Raw genomic sequence first — 14,115 nt, forward strand, 5'->3', positions numbered from 1 at the left:
CTCCTACACATTCCTTTCCTGAAATCCCTTTGGACTTAGCCACAGAATCATCACATAGCAGAGCTGCAAGAAGCCTTGCAGATCGCTGAGCCTAACCTCATTTTACAGATGAGGTCCAGAGAGGGGACACATTAATGGCAGAGCTGGGACATGAGAAAAGTCTCTTTTCTAGCCCAATCCTTTTCCCACATCACTGTATTGCCTCTCAAAGGAATGAATTGCTATTGGTGGGATTTATGGCCCTAGCAGAGGTGTGTTTTGAGTATGAGATCCTAGAGGCCCCTCAAATCACTATCTGTCTACTCCATCTGTGCCCACTCTGGCCCTGAGTGGGTGGGCTTCAAGCTACTTCTTCAGCAAGGATGACCAGCTCATGCTTGGCCCTCCCTTATTTGGTATACCCAGCTGTGATCCATGTGGTTGAATCTCTTGGCCTAAGAACTGAGAAACGGATCTCAGTAGCCCCTGCCTTCACATGTCTGGGCCTGGTCCAAGATACCAGAAGGGGAATCAAGGTGCCAGGTGAGCAATCACCAAGCCTGGGTATGCTGGCTCTCAGGTCGACAGGAGGGGCACTGTGCATTGGTGACCCTGGGCTCCCTGAAAATGCCAGTTATGTTTAAGACATCAGACAGGAACCAGGGCACCCCAGGAGGAGCCTGAACAGAGTCACTCCACCTCCTGCAGTGGTCAAGATGCCCTTTCTGCAAAGGTCCCTCTGCCCACAGAGCCCTCATTCAGGGCTTCCTGAAGATGTTTCCAGCTGCGTAAGTCCGTGCCAGCTAGTGTGCTTCAGGCACAGCTGAGAGGCAGGAGGCATCACGCAGAGAGCGTGTGGCTTGTCACAGATGGTGCTGAGGTTCACCCTGGCTGCCTTGCTGAGCAGTTGTTTTCTGTGGAAGGTTCTTCCTTTCCTGGAATTGGGAAGAAGGCCACATAAAGCTCAGGAGTCCCCTTGCCTACAGACTGAGCTAGTTCAGTTCATCCAGTAGGTCACTCACAGCTTGACCCACACTCTGCAAACACAAACATAAGGCCATCCAAGCTGGGCACACTCCGGCCCCCAGCCTTTGCACCCGCACCCCAGGAAGCAGCCTGGCTGCTCCCTAACTCTTCAGGTCTATGCCAATGCCACCCTTCAGTGAGGCCTTTCCTTTCCACCTGGCACTCCTCTCCCCTCTTTAAAGTTTTATTTCTCTCCATAGCACACTTCATCTTCTAACATACTTGTTAGTTTACAAATGTATTTTATTATCCCTCTGCCCCTAGAACTGCAAATCCCAAGAGGGCATGCTCCCCACTGTGCCCCAGTTCCACAGTGAGCAGTTCCTAAGTACAGCCCACGCTTCCTCAGGGAATACACGGGCCTCCTAGGTGTGGAAATTTGGGAAAGAAAAACTGCTTGCAGAACACTCCCAGAGTTTTTGCTGTTAAGTCAGACCAAGTGGGGCCAGTGAAAGGCCCGCTAATATCCCCCAAACCCAGCTCCCTGAAGGAGGCAACCATTACACCACAAAACAATGTTACTTTCTGGAGAATTGTGGCTTCCTGAAAATGTTTATTTTAAATTATGCTGGATGCAGAGGAGGCTGCACAATGGTACTGAAACAGGCACCAACCCCAAGGTCCTCAACAATTTTCCACCAACAGCTCATCAGTCCCAGCAAAGGGCTGTCCTGGAAGCTGGCCTGCCAAGTGTATGGGTCCCCCTCACCTCCCACCTCCAGCCACAAGCTGAGCCCTCACAGAGCTTCCAGGACAGCGAGTGTTGCCTGTGGGGGCGGATCCAGGCTTTGTGGAACTTGAAGTTTAAACAATAGGAGGTGGGGAATGGAGGGGGCATTCAACTTTAGGAGAGAAAGGTCGAAATTAGGATTACAACATTGGTAGGCACCCCTCCTCCAAGGTCTCGGGAACCGCCAGGGCAAGGAAGGAGCCAGAAGCTCAGAGAAAAACGACACCTGCCAGGGAGGGAGGCAGGCGGCGACTCGGTCTCCGCGGCGCTTTTGCTCAGGTTGACCACATTCCCTGGCTTCGACTACTGGGTGAACTCCCGGGCAAGTTTCCTGTTCTGCAAGCGGAGAGGGCTGGCCTTCAATCCCGAGACCAGAGCGAGGGGGTGCGGGGCGGCGGCTGCAGCGGCAGACGGAGATGAAAGCGCGTTTCAACTAAAAGGTGTAATCAGTGTTTGGACTTGGGTGACAAATAAGTGCATTTCACCGCGGAGCGAGCCACGACCTTGGAAGGAGAGCTCGCCCAGGCCAGGGGACGCGGTGCGCTCCCGGAGTCGCGAGCCTCCAGCCCTGCGGCGTCTACTCGCCATCTGGGACGTGGAATTCCCTGCGAGAGGTCCGCGGTCGCCTGCAGGCTCCTTCCCCCGGGAGGCGGCACGCGCGGTCTCTTGGCCGGGGCAGGAGCTGGGGGCGGACCGCCTACAAGTCCCTCTGCACCCCTGCGGACCGACCGCAGCCCCGACCCCTCGGCGCCCCGGCCCGCAGCCCACCCCGGCAGCCCAGCCCGCGCGGAGCCCGAACCGCGTCTGCGTTCGGGAAGTGCGGCCCGGCCGGCCCCTGGCGCTTACGGTCTCGGCTCGCAGGCTCCGGCGGCGGCAGGCGCGCGGTCTCTCCGACTCCCCGGCTCCCCTCGGCTAGTCTCCAGCCGCCCCGGCGCAGTCTCCGCCCAAGCCCGGCCTCCGAGCGGGGCGTTCCCCGGCCCGGAGGACCCGGGTTCCGCACTTCCCCGCCCGTTACCTGAGCGATCCGGGAAAGTCTCTACACCTCCCCAGGGCTCCACCTCCGCCGGAGATAAAACAGGCTACTCAAAGGGCGGTCCGCGGCCCCGATGACAGAAATGGAGAGAAGCGTTTAGCAGCTTGTACAGCAGTTTGATCCCGTAACTTTGTCAGTTGAATCTAAAAACAAAAATCCAAACTTGCATGATGTACGTCTTTTTATTTATTTTATTTTTTTATTTAAAAAATTTTTTTGGAGACAGCGTCTCACTCTATCACTCAGGCGGAGTGCAGTGGTGCGATCTCTGCTCACTGCAGCCTCAAGCGATCCTCCCACTTCAGCCTCCATAATACTGGGACTACAGGCTGCACCACCACACCTGGCTAATTTTTAAATTTTTGTAGATACAGAGGTCTCACGTTTTTGCCCAGGCTGATCTTGAACTTCTGGGCTCAAGCCATGCACCTGCCTCCGCCTCCCAAAGTGTTGAGATTATGGGCGTGAGCCACTGCACCTGTCTGTGTATGTCTTTTTAATTTCATCTAGCAGTTCATTTTTAGTATGTTTAACAAACATATTGGTCCATGACATACTGGGAAATTTAAAAACAAATTAATGTCTTTAAACAGAGAATGTGAGAAGCAATGGTCTGAAGCACTCTTGGGGGTCTTCATGGTGAGGACCAGTATACGACGCTGAGTTCAATGCCAGGGGAGCAACCTCTTAGTGAATCCCCTCCTGCTTTGGAGGAAGCTCAGGGCCCAGGCAGGTGGTTGCTGGGGCTCTTTTGACTTCTGTGAGAGCGTAGATCCCCAGTCCCTCATCGTTAGAAAGCCTGCCCCATAGCCTCTGCCATCACCCCTCCTTAGCTCCTCCCTTCACCTGCTCAGAGGTGCAGTTCTTTCAACCACCAGCATCCTCACGATCTGGGCTGACAGACTACAGCTAGGAGGCCACGTGCAGGGCCTGTGGCTGGAGTTTTAAGCTTCTGACTGTCACCCTGCACACTTCAGGATAAGGTTCACCACCAGCCACCTTCTTTTGTTCTCCAACCTTTCTGCTCATCCTGGCCCAAGAATTCTCTATTTTAATTAAGACTGGCTGTTTCTGGCCAGCAGACACACTCACCTCATGGGCAGCAAGGCAGTCTCCCAGGCGATGCACTGTCCAGGCCCCAGAAACGGCCACTTGAAGGCCAGGGCCTCCGGGGGCTGCTGGCAGGTGCCCACACACTCATAAGCCAGGAACCCCGGGGGCTCCAGCACCCAGTTATCGGCCCACTTCATCCCCTGCAGGTCAATGTACATCTCCTGGCGGCAGCAACGGGTGCCCTCGGTCACTGATGCTTCAGGGTCACAGTCGCCCTGAACTCTGTGTGGGCAAGGAGAGCAGGGTCAGCAGTCAGCTGGGAAGGCTGAGGTCAGAAGGCCTGGGGCACAGCTTAGTGGACACCTGGGAGGGAGATTTATGATCCAGCTCTCACTGTGTTAAAAGCTGGATATTTGTGAGAAGATGAATGAATAAACATATCTGAAACATAAATGATTAAATCAGCTACTATTAATTAAAGGTCTCCTAGCAGGCCGGACACTGAACTAGGTACTTCACATGTGTTATCTCAGGTGATGTCTGCATTTCATCCTTGGGTAAGTTCTAACATTATCCCCATTCCACCTGAGGCCACTGATACCCAGAGGTGTTCGGTGACGTGCCAGAGGACCTGCAGCCAGTGGAAGGCAGAGCTAGATGGAGACCAGGCCGACTGGTCCCAAGGCCTCTTCTTAACCACTGTGCTATGCAGCCCCCATCTGCTCCAGAGAGCTAACTTGTCCATAAGGAAAGAATTCACCAAAGCAGGAGGGAAGCTCATCTCCCCTAGTAACCGCTAAAGCTAGGATTTTTCAAAAATTTAATCACGAAGAAGGATAAAGTGGAAGTAGATGATTACAATCAAGTGTATATGAGTCAATGGCAACATAAAAATCCATTGAAAATTATCAAAGATATTTTTAAATAAAATGAATAATACAATTTCTTCCCTTTTTTTTTTTTTTTTTTTTTTTTTTTTTTTGAGATTAGGTTTCGCTCTTCTTGGCCAGGTGAGAATGCAATGCCTCAATCTTGGCTCACTGCAACCTCCATCTCCCATGTTCAAGTGATTCTCCTGCCTCAGCCTCCCTAGTAGCTGGCATTACAGGCATGCACCACCATGCCCAGCTAACTTTTGTATTTTTAGTAGAGTCTGGGTTTCACCATGTAGGCCAGGGTGGTCTCAAACTCCTGACCTCAAGTGATCCACCTGCCTCAGCCTCCCAAAGTGCTGGGATTACAGCTGTGAGCCACCACGCTGGGTCTCTTTTTTTTTTTTTTTTAGAGACAAGGCCTGGCTATATTGACTAAACTGGCCTCCAACCTCAGCCTGCCAAGGAGCTGGGACTACAGGTGTGTGTCACTGTGCCCAGCTGCAAATAATTTTTTTCTAACATGTGGTTTGTCTTTTCATTCTCTTAATAGTGTCTTTAGAATAGCAGAATATTTTAATTTTAAAGAAGTCCAGTTTATCATGTTTTTCTTTTACAGATTTTTTTGGTATTGTTTCTAAATCTTTGCCTAACCAAGGTCACAAAGGTTTCTTCCTATGTTTTCTTCTTATAAGTTTTATGGTTTTACATTTAGAACTATGATCTATCTTTTTAATTTTTGTATATAGTACAAGGTAGAGCTCAAAGTTCACTTTTTTAAAACATTTGGATATCTAGTTGTTCCAGCACTATTTGTTGAATGGACTGTCTCATTTCCATTAACCTGCCTTCACACTTTTTTTTGAGACAGATTTCGCTCTTTCACCCAGGCTGATTTCAGCTCACTGCAACCTCCGCCCCCCAGGTTCAAACGATTCTCCTGCCTCAGCCTCCCGAGTAGCTGGGATTACAGGCACGTGCCACCACAACCGGCTAATTTTTTTGTATTTTTAGTAGAGACGGGGTTTCACCATGTTGGCCAGATTGGTCCCAAACTCTTGACCTCAGGTGATCCACCTGCCTCTGCCTCCCAAAGTGCTAGGATTATAAACGTGAGCCACCATGCCTGGCCACCTTTGATATATTTATTTATTTATTTTAAATTTATTTTTTTTTTTTATTTTTTGAGATGGAGTCTTGCTTTGTCACCCAGGTTGGAGTGCAGTGGCATGATCTTGGCTCACTGCAACCTCCATCTCTTGAGTTCATGCAATTCTCCTGCCTCAGCCTCTTGAGTAGCTGGGATTATAGGCATGTGCCACCACGCCTGGCTAATTTTTGTATTTTTAGCTGAGACAGGGTTTCACAATATTGGTCAGGCTGGTCTTGAACTCCTGACCTCAAGTGAGCCACCCACCTCAGCCTCCCAAGGTGCTGGGATTACAGGTGTGAGCCCCCATGCCTGGCCCTTTTGATATATTTAATAAATCAGTTATCCATATATATGTGGGTCTGTTTTTGGGTTCTGTTCTTTTCCATTGATCTACTTTATTTCCTTGATGCTATCTTGAATAACCGTAGCTATGTAATAAGACCCGAAGGAAGGTAGTGTTAGTCCTTCAACTTTTTGCAAAAGTGTTCTTTTGCAAAGTTGTTTTAGCTATTCGTGGTCCTTTACTTTCCCATATGAATTTAGAATCGGTATGTCAATTTCTACAATAAATAAATAAATAAATAAAAGCCTGCTAGGCCGGACTGGCTTATGCCTGTAATCCCAGCACTTTGGGAGGCCAAGGCAGGTGTATCACTTGAGGCCAGGAGTTCGAGACCAGCCTGGTCAACATGGCAAACTCCTGTCTCTACTAAAAATACAAAGATTAGCTGGGTGTGGTAGCGTGCCTGTAGTCCCAGCTATTTGGGAGGCTGAGGTACGAGAATTCCTTGAACCCAAGAGGTGGAGGTTGCAGTGAGCCAAGATCACACGAGTGCACTGCAGCCTGAGTGACACAGTGAGACTCCATCTCAAAAAAAAAAAAGTATAATTTATTGATCTTTACTATATTCTAGGCACTGTGCTAAAAGCTTAAAATGGATAATTTTTTTTTTTTTTTTTTTTTGAGACAGTGTCTCGCTCTGTCACCTAGGCTGGAGTGCAGTGGCGTGATCTTGGCTCATTACAATCTCCGCCTCCCTGGTTCAAGTGATTCTCGTGCCTCAGCCTCCCAAGTAGTTGGGATCAACAGGCGTGCGCTGTTGGTAGAAGAGCTGAGGCAGGACTGGCTTATCTGTCATAATGTAAAAGAGTCTAGGAAGATGTCCGGGGTCCAGGGTCTAAAACCCCTCATGGCCTTTGGAACACCAAGCTCTGTGCCAAAGAGTGGAAGCCTGCCCTGCCACACCACAATCTAAGCCCATGGCATAAAACCCCTTGTGGCTTGGACGGAACCCCGGGCTCGGGGCATAAAACCCCTTGTAGCCTCTGGAATGTGCACAGACTTGTTGGTTCCTTGCATCTTACTTGTAAACATGTCCTCCGTTATCTCAAGCAGCAGAGCATATTCTATATGCGTCAAAGGAAATGCTAAACCATCACAGCTATGCTTAATGCACCACTACCTTTCTACCCCCATATCCTCACGCCCTCACCTGTTTACCCTCATGTTCTTACCACCTGCTTCTTTGTTTGATCGCCAATAAATAGCGTGGGCTCAGGGCCTTCCGCAGCCTCCAATCTAGCACTGGCCCTCACACCCACTTTGTGAACTCTTAACTTGTCTTTTCTCATTCCTTTGACCCTGACGGACTTTGTAGCCCCCACGGCCTGGTGTTGGGCCTGATAACCCCAACATTTCTGGTGCCCAGCATGGGGCTATGAAGACCCCAGTGAAGGAACGCTAGAGCATGTGGAAGTGGAGGATGCATCATCAAAGGAAACCTAAGGACGACTGAAAGGAGCTCGGTGGGTAAGCTGGGGCTCAGAAGAACCAGGGTAACAATGGTACAAAATGAAAGTAAACATTCTGCTTATCTGAACTTTCTAAGGCATTTATTACAGAGAGGGGGAGTGAATGTTAGTACTCAACATTTATTAATACTCTTTAGTACAGTAGATCAGTTTTGCCCACGGTTCCCAGAACAAGGGACAATGGAGTTGGATGAATGGGAAAGAATTGGCAGAGATTTTAAAAAGGCACATAAAGGAGCCAAAATTCCGTTTCTGTTTGGTCAGTGTGGGCGTTGATAAACGTAGCTCTTGAGCCATTTCAAACAGATGGTGAGGCAGATTCAGATGAGGAACAGGCAGATGAGTGTAAAAAATTAACTTCAGATTCTGAATGTGAGGAACAGGAACCAGAGGAAATTAAAGAAAGGGAAGCTGAAAAAGTGTATTTTACTAGCCCGTCGGTTCCACCTGCTGAATTAAGTGAATGGCTACCTCCTCCCTCTCCCCATAATGGGTGAGATGAATTAGTTGTAAAACTTACCACTCTGGTAGTTACAACATTAAAACCTGCTGCAATTGGTGGTGCCATACAAAATTTTATTCAGAAGGCTAGAGCTGAAGGAAACCTAGAAGCATGGCAATTTCCCATTACTATAACCCAACAAGGAGGACAACATATAGCTAATTGGGCCACTTTTAAGTCATTAAAGGAATTTAAACAAGCCATTAGTCAATATGGGCCAATTTCTCCTTTTGTATAAACTTTACTAAAAAATGTGGCTCCTGATAATAGATTAATACCATATGACTGGGATACGTTAATAAAATCTGTTCTCACTCCGTCCTAGTACTTACAGTTTAAAACTTGGTGGGCTGATGAAGCTCAAACTCAGGCAAGAGAAAACACACACAGCCGCCTGTACCTGTTTCCTTTGAACAGTTAATGGGGTTGGGCCCTAATTGAGGCCAATTAGATAATCAAGCAGTAATGAAAAATGTTGCCATTGTTCAGTTACGCATTGTGTGCTTAAGGACATGGAAAAAAATAAATGTTACACGGAAAAAATATCCTTCTTTCATTAGACCTATGAGAGGGAAGGCTCATTTGGCTGAATATATTAAGGCTTGTGATGGCATTGGGGGTAATTTACATAAGGCTACCCTTTTAGCTCAAGCTATGGCTGAATTAAAGGTGGAAAAAATATGCCCCGTTCAGGATCTTGTTTTAATTGTAGGCAATTTGGACACACAAAAAAGGAATGTAGAAATGGAAATCAAAGGCCAGGCGCGGTAGCTCACGCCTGTAATCCCAGCACTTTGGGAGGCCGAGGCGGGCGGATCACAAGGTCAGGAGATCGAGACCATGGTGAAACCCCGTCTCTACTAAAAAATAGAAAAAAATTAGCCGGGCGCAGTGGCAGGCGCCTGTAGTCCCAGCTACTCGGGAGGCTGAGGTAGGAGAATGGCGTGAACCCGGGAGGCGGAGCTTGCAGTGAGCCGAGATTGCGCCACTGCACTCCAGCCTGGGCGACAGAGCGAGACTCCGTCTCAAAAAAAAAAAAAAAAAAAAAAAAAAAAGAAATGGAAATCAAAAGGCAAAAACTATTACTATCAATGAACAGAAAAGTCCCAGTGTATGCCCCCGGTGTAAGAAAGGCAATCACTGGGCAAATCAGTATCATTCTAAATTTAGCAAAGATGGGCAACCTCTTTGGGGAAACGGGAAGAGGGGCCTGCCTCGGACCCCTCAACAAACCGAGGCATATCTGGCACAGTCAGCGCCCTTACAAACGTACAATTGTCCCCTGCCACAGCAGGCAGTGCTGCAGTAGATCTTTGCAGCACAGTTCCTGTTTCCTTCCCTCCTGGGGAGCCACCGAAGAAGATCCCCACAGGAGTTAGGGGCCCTTTAACCTCAGGAAGAGTTAGTCTATTGCTTGGAAGGTCTAGTTTAAATTTAAGAGGTGTCACTGTACATACAGGAATAATTGATGCTGATTATACTGGAGAGATTCAATAAGTTATTAGTTCCTCAATTCCATGGTCTGCTTCCCCAGGAGAAAGAATTGCTCAGTTGTTACTGTTACCTTATGCAAACCTGGGAAGCAGTATAGTAAAAAGAATAAGAGGCTTTGGTAGTATGAATCCAGCAGGAAAAGCTGTATATTGGGTTAATCAAGCGTCTGACAAAAGACCTATTTGTACAGTAAGTATTCAAGAAAAGGACTTTGAAGCGTTAGTAGATACTGGAGCTGATGTTTCTATTATTGGTTTAAATCAATAGCCCCAGCATTGGTCAAAACAAAAGGCATCCATTGGTATTATTGGAGTAGGAGCTGCCTCAGAAGCTTTCCAAGTTCCTTAATTTTGCCATGCCAAGGGCCGGATGGCCAAGAAGGGACAACTCAACCTATTATTATACCTATTCCTGTCAATCTATGGGGTAGAGACTTATTACAACAATGGGGTGCTGAAATATCTATTCCTATGGATCAGTATAGTGATAACAGTAAACAAATGATGAGAAAAATGGGATATCTCTTGGGGAAGGGACTGGGAAAAAATGAAAATGGCCAACCAGAACCTTTAGAACTAAAAGGATAAACAGATCGAACTGGATTAGGGTATCATTTTTAGGAGCAGCCATTGCTGAGCCTGTGGCTCCCATTCCTCTTGTTTGGTTAACTGCCAAATTGGTTTGGGTGGAGCAATGGCCGCTGAAAAAGGAAAACTGGAGGCTTTAAAAGAATTGGTACAGAAAGAATTGCAAAAGGGACACATAGAGCCTACTTTCTCTCCTTGGAATTCTCCTGTGTTTGTTATTAAGAAAAAATCAAGGAAATGGAGAATATTAACAGATTTGAGGGCTGTTAATGCTGTAATTTAACCCATTGGTGCACTGCAACTAGGGCTGCCTTCTCCAACAATGATCTCAAAGTACTGGCCTCTCATAGTGATAGATTTAAAAGATTGCTTCTTTACTATTACTTTAGCTACCCAAGATTATGAAAAATTTGCTTTTGCTGTTCCTGCTATAAATAACAAAGAACCAGCAGACAGATACCATTGGAAAGTACTGCCACAAGGCATGTTAAATAGCCCAACTATTTGTCAAACTTATGTCAGAAAAGTTAAGCCAATTAAAGAACAATTTAAAAAATATTATCCATTACATGGATAATATTTTATGTGCAGTTGAAACTAGAGAGGAATTAATGCTATGCTACAAACAAATGGAAAAGGCTGTGACTGCAGCAGGATTAATCATAGCCCCTGACAAAATCCAAACTTCTACTCCCTTTCAGTATTTAGGAATGAACTTTCAGTATTTAGGAATGAAAGTAGAATGAAGTACTATTAAGCCTCAAAAGGTTCAAATTAGAAGAGATAATTTAAAAACTCTAAATGATTTTCAAAAATTGTTAGGAGACATTAATTGGATTCATCCCACTTTAGGCATTCCTACTTATGCTATGTCTCACCTCTTTTCTACCTTACGAGGTAATTCTAAGTTAAATAGTAAATGTTTCCCCTCCTAAGAGGCATTAGAGGAACTTCAATTAATTGGAGAAAAAATTCAACAGCCACAAGTGACTTGAATTGACCCTATGCAGCCATTACAGTTTTTAGTTTTTCCTACTAAACATTCACCTACAGGAGTTATTGTTCAACAGAATTATCTGGTTGAGTGGCTTTTTCTACCTCACAATACAACTAAATGCTCACTCTATACTTAGATCAAATTGCTATACTAGTAGGACAAGCAAGGCTGTGCACAATGAAGTTAATGGGATATGATCCAAATTAAATTATAGTTCCATTAAACAAACAACAAATTCAACAAGCTTATATTAATTCCCAGGAATGGCAAGTTAATTTGGCAGGTTTTATTGGCATTCTTGATGATCATTATCCTAAATCCAAAATATTCCAACTTCTTAAATTAACATCAAGGATACTGCCTTCCAATACTCAGAAAGCTCCTATTGAAGGGGCCATCACTGTTTTCACTGATGGATCTAATAATGGAAAAATCTCATTTGCAGGACCTCAACAGCAAGTTTTTCAAACTGACTTTGCTTCTGCTCAAAGGGCTGAACTTATGGCTGTAATTACAGTACTAAAAACTTTTAAACAGCCAGCAAATATTGTTTCTGATTCAGCCTATGTAGTGCAAGCCACACAAAATATTGAATGTGCCTTAATTCAAAATGTGACTAATGACCAACTTAATCTTTTATTTCATTCTTTACAGCAAGTAGTACAACAAAGGCATTCCCCTTTTTATATTACTCATATAAAAGCACATACTAACCTCCCTGGCCCTTTAACTAAACTTAATCAAAAAGCAGATAATTATATGGGGAAGAGGATTTGCTGTGTCTCTCCAGGTGACAATCGGGTGCCTGTATGGGTGCCCACCAAACATCTGAAGATCTATCATGAGCTACAGCAGGAAGACAGGGCTCTGGGGAGAGCCAAAACTCCTGATACGAGTGATGGCACAAATAAATATCTCAGAGATGAAGGAGAAAACTGAGAATAGTCATCAGGCAAATTCTTCAACATAGGGACAAACCAAGAAGTTGGCACAGATGGCAAAGGACAACTTGAAAACACAGAACAAACTAAAAACAACTAGTAACCTGATGGTGGCCATGCTGGTGGTACTCACCATAGCGGTAAGCCTCCCTACTACAGGAGCAACTCAGAATTTCACTTGTTGGGCATATGTCCCATTTCCTCCTTTAATTAGGTCTGTGAGTTGGACGGACCCTGTTATTGAGGTGTGCACCAATGACAGTACCTGGATGCCTGAGCCCATAGATAACTGAGGGCCAATGCATCCTAGTAAGGACAAGAACATTCTGAATTATGGAAATTAGCTATGGTTCAATGTCCAATCAAAATTTGGGAGGGTAAATATAACAAGTATAAAGGGGAGGGAGGTAAAACTAAATATGCTTTCTTTTCTTTCCAACAGGACTTTTTGGATTCAAAGTTGTGTCCGGCCACCTTTTGTGCTAGCAATAGGAAATGTTACTCTTGATATAATTACACACTTTATTTCATGCCCCAAATGTCATTTGTCTACCTGTATTAGTTCAACTTTTAATAAAAATCAGACTATCCTAATAATTAAAGCCAGGGAAGGAGTCTGGATGCCTATGTCTTTAAATAAACTGTGGGAGGCATCTCCATCCATTCATATAGTAACTGAAATCCTTAAAAAACTTTTATCCCATTCAAAAAGATTTATAGTTACTCTCATAGTTGCTATAATTTGCCTCATCGCTATTACTACTACTACTGCAGTAGCTGGTGTGGCTCTACATTCATCTGTACAAACTGTTAAATTTGTCAATAAGTGGCAAAATAATTCCACAAAATTATGGAACTCTCAAACTCAAATAAATAAATAGTTAACCAAATTAATGATCTCCTTCAGACAGTGATTTGAATGGGAAATCATATTGTAAGTTTAAAAAGTAAAATTCAGCTGGGCGCGGTGGCTCAAGCCTGTAATCCCAGCACTTTGGGAGGCCGAGACGGGCGGATCACGAGGTCAGGAGATCGAGACCATCCTGGCTAACAAGGTGAAACCCCGTCTCTATTAAAAAATACAAAAAAAAAAAAACAAAAAAAAAACTAGCCAGGAGAGGTGGTAGGCGCCTGTAGTCCCAGCTACTTGGGAGGCTGAGGCAGGAGAATGGCGTAAACCCGGGAGGAGGAGCTTGCAGTGAGCTGAGATCCGGCCACTGCATTCCAGCCTGGGTGACAGAGAGAGACTCCATCTCAAAAAAAAAAAAAAAAAGTAAAATTCAAATGCAATGTGATTGAAATACCTCTGATTTTTACATTACTCCTCATCTGTATAATGAAACAGAGCATGAGTGGGAAATAGTTAAGAGACATTTAAAAGGTCATACTGGAAATTTATCTTTGGATATTGCAAAACTGAAGGAACAAGTACTTCAAGCCTCTCAGGCACATCTGACACTAATGCCAGGAACTGAAGTGCTTGAAGGAGCTGCAGATGGATTAGCAGCTATTAACCTGCTAAAATGGATCAAGACACTTGGAGGCTCTGTGATTTCAATAATGATTGTGCTTTTAATCTGTGTTGTCTTTATATAGTCTGCAGATGTGGAAGCCACATCTGGAGAGAAAGCCCCCACTGAGAACAAGCAATGATAGCTGTGGTGGTTTTGCAAAAAAGGGAAACATGTTGGTAGAAGAGCTGAGGCAGGACTAGCTTGTCTGTCATGATGTAAGAGTCTTGAAAGATGTCCAGGGTCTAAAACCCCTTGTGGCCTTTAACACCAAACTCTGTGCCAAAGGGTGGAAGGCTGCCCTGCCACACCACAATCTAAGCCCAGGGAATAAAACCCCTCGTGGCTTGGACGGAACCCAGGGCACAGGGCATAAAACCCCTCGTAGCCTCTGGAATGTGCACAGACTTGTTGGTTCCTTGCAT

General features: G+C 45.6%; 1 protein-coding gene across 1 annotated transcript in view; it reads right to left on the reverse strand.

The window, feature by feature from the left end:
- The window catches only part of EPHX1 (epoxide hydrolase 1), a 36,266-nt gene extending 33,558 nt beyond the window's left edge, over positions 1-2,708 (reverse strand). Inside the window, exon 1 of the mRNA XM_007988281.3 lies at positions 2,582-2,708. The gene's annotated coding sequence lies outside the window, so the exon portion shown is untranslated. The remainder of the gene's footprint in view (positions 1-2,581) is intronic.
- Positions 2,709-14,115: the final 11,407 nt, after the last annotated feature.

Source organism: Chlorocebus sabaeus, chromosome 25 (assembly GCF_047675955.1).
Source record: "Chlorocebus sabaeus isolate Y175 chromosome 25, mChlSab1.0.hap1, whole genome shotgun sequence".
NCBI classification, from domain to species: Eukaryota; Metazoa; Chordata; class Mammalia; order Primates; family Cercopithecidae; genus Chlorocebus; species Chlorocebus sabaeus.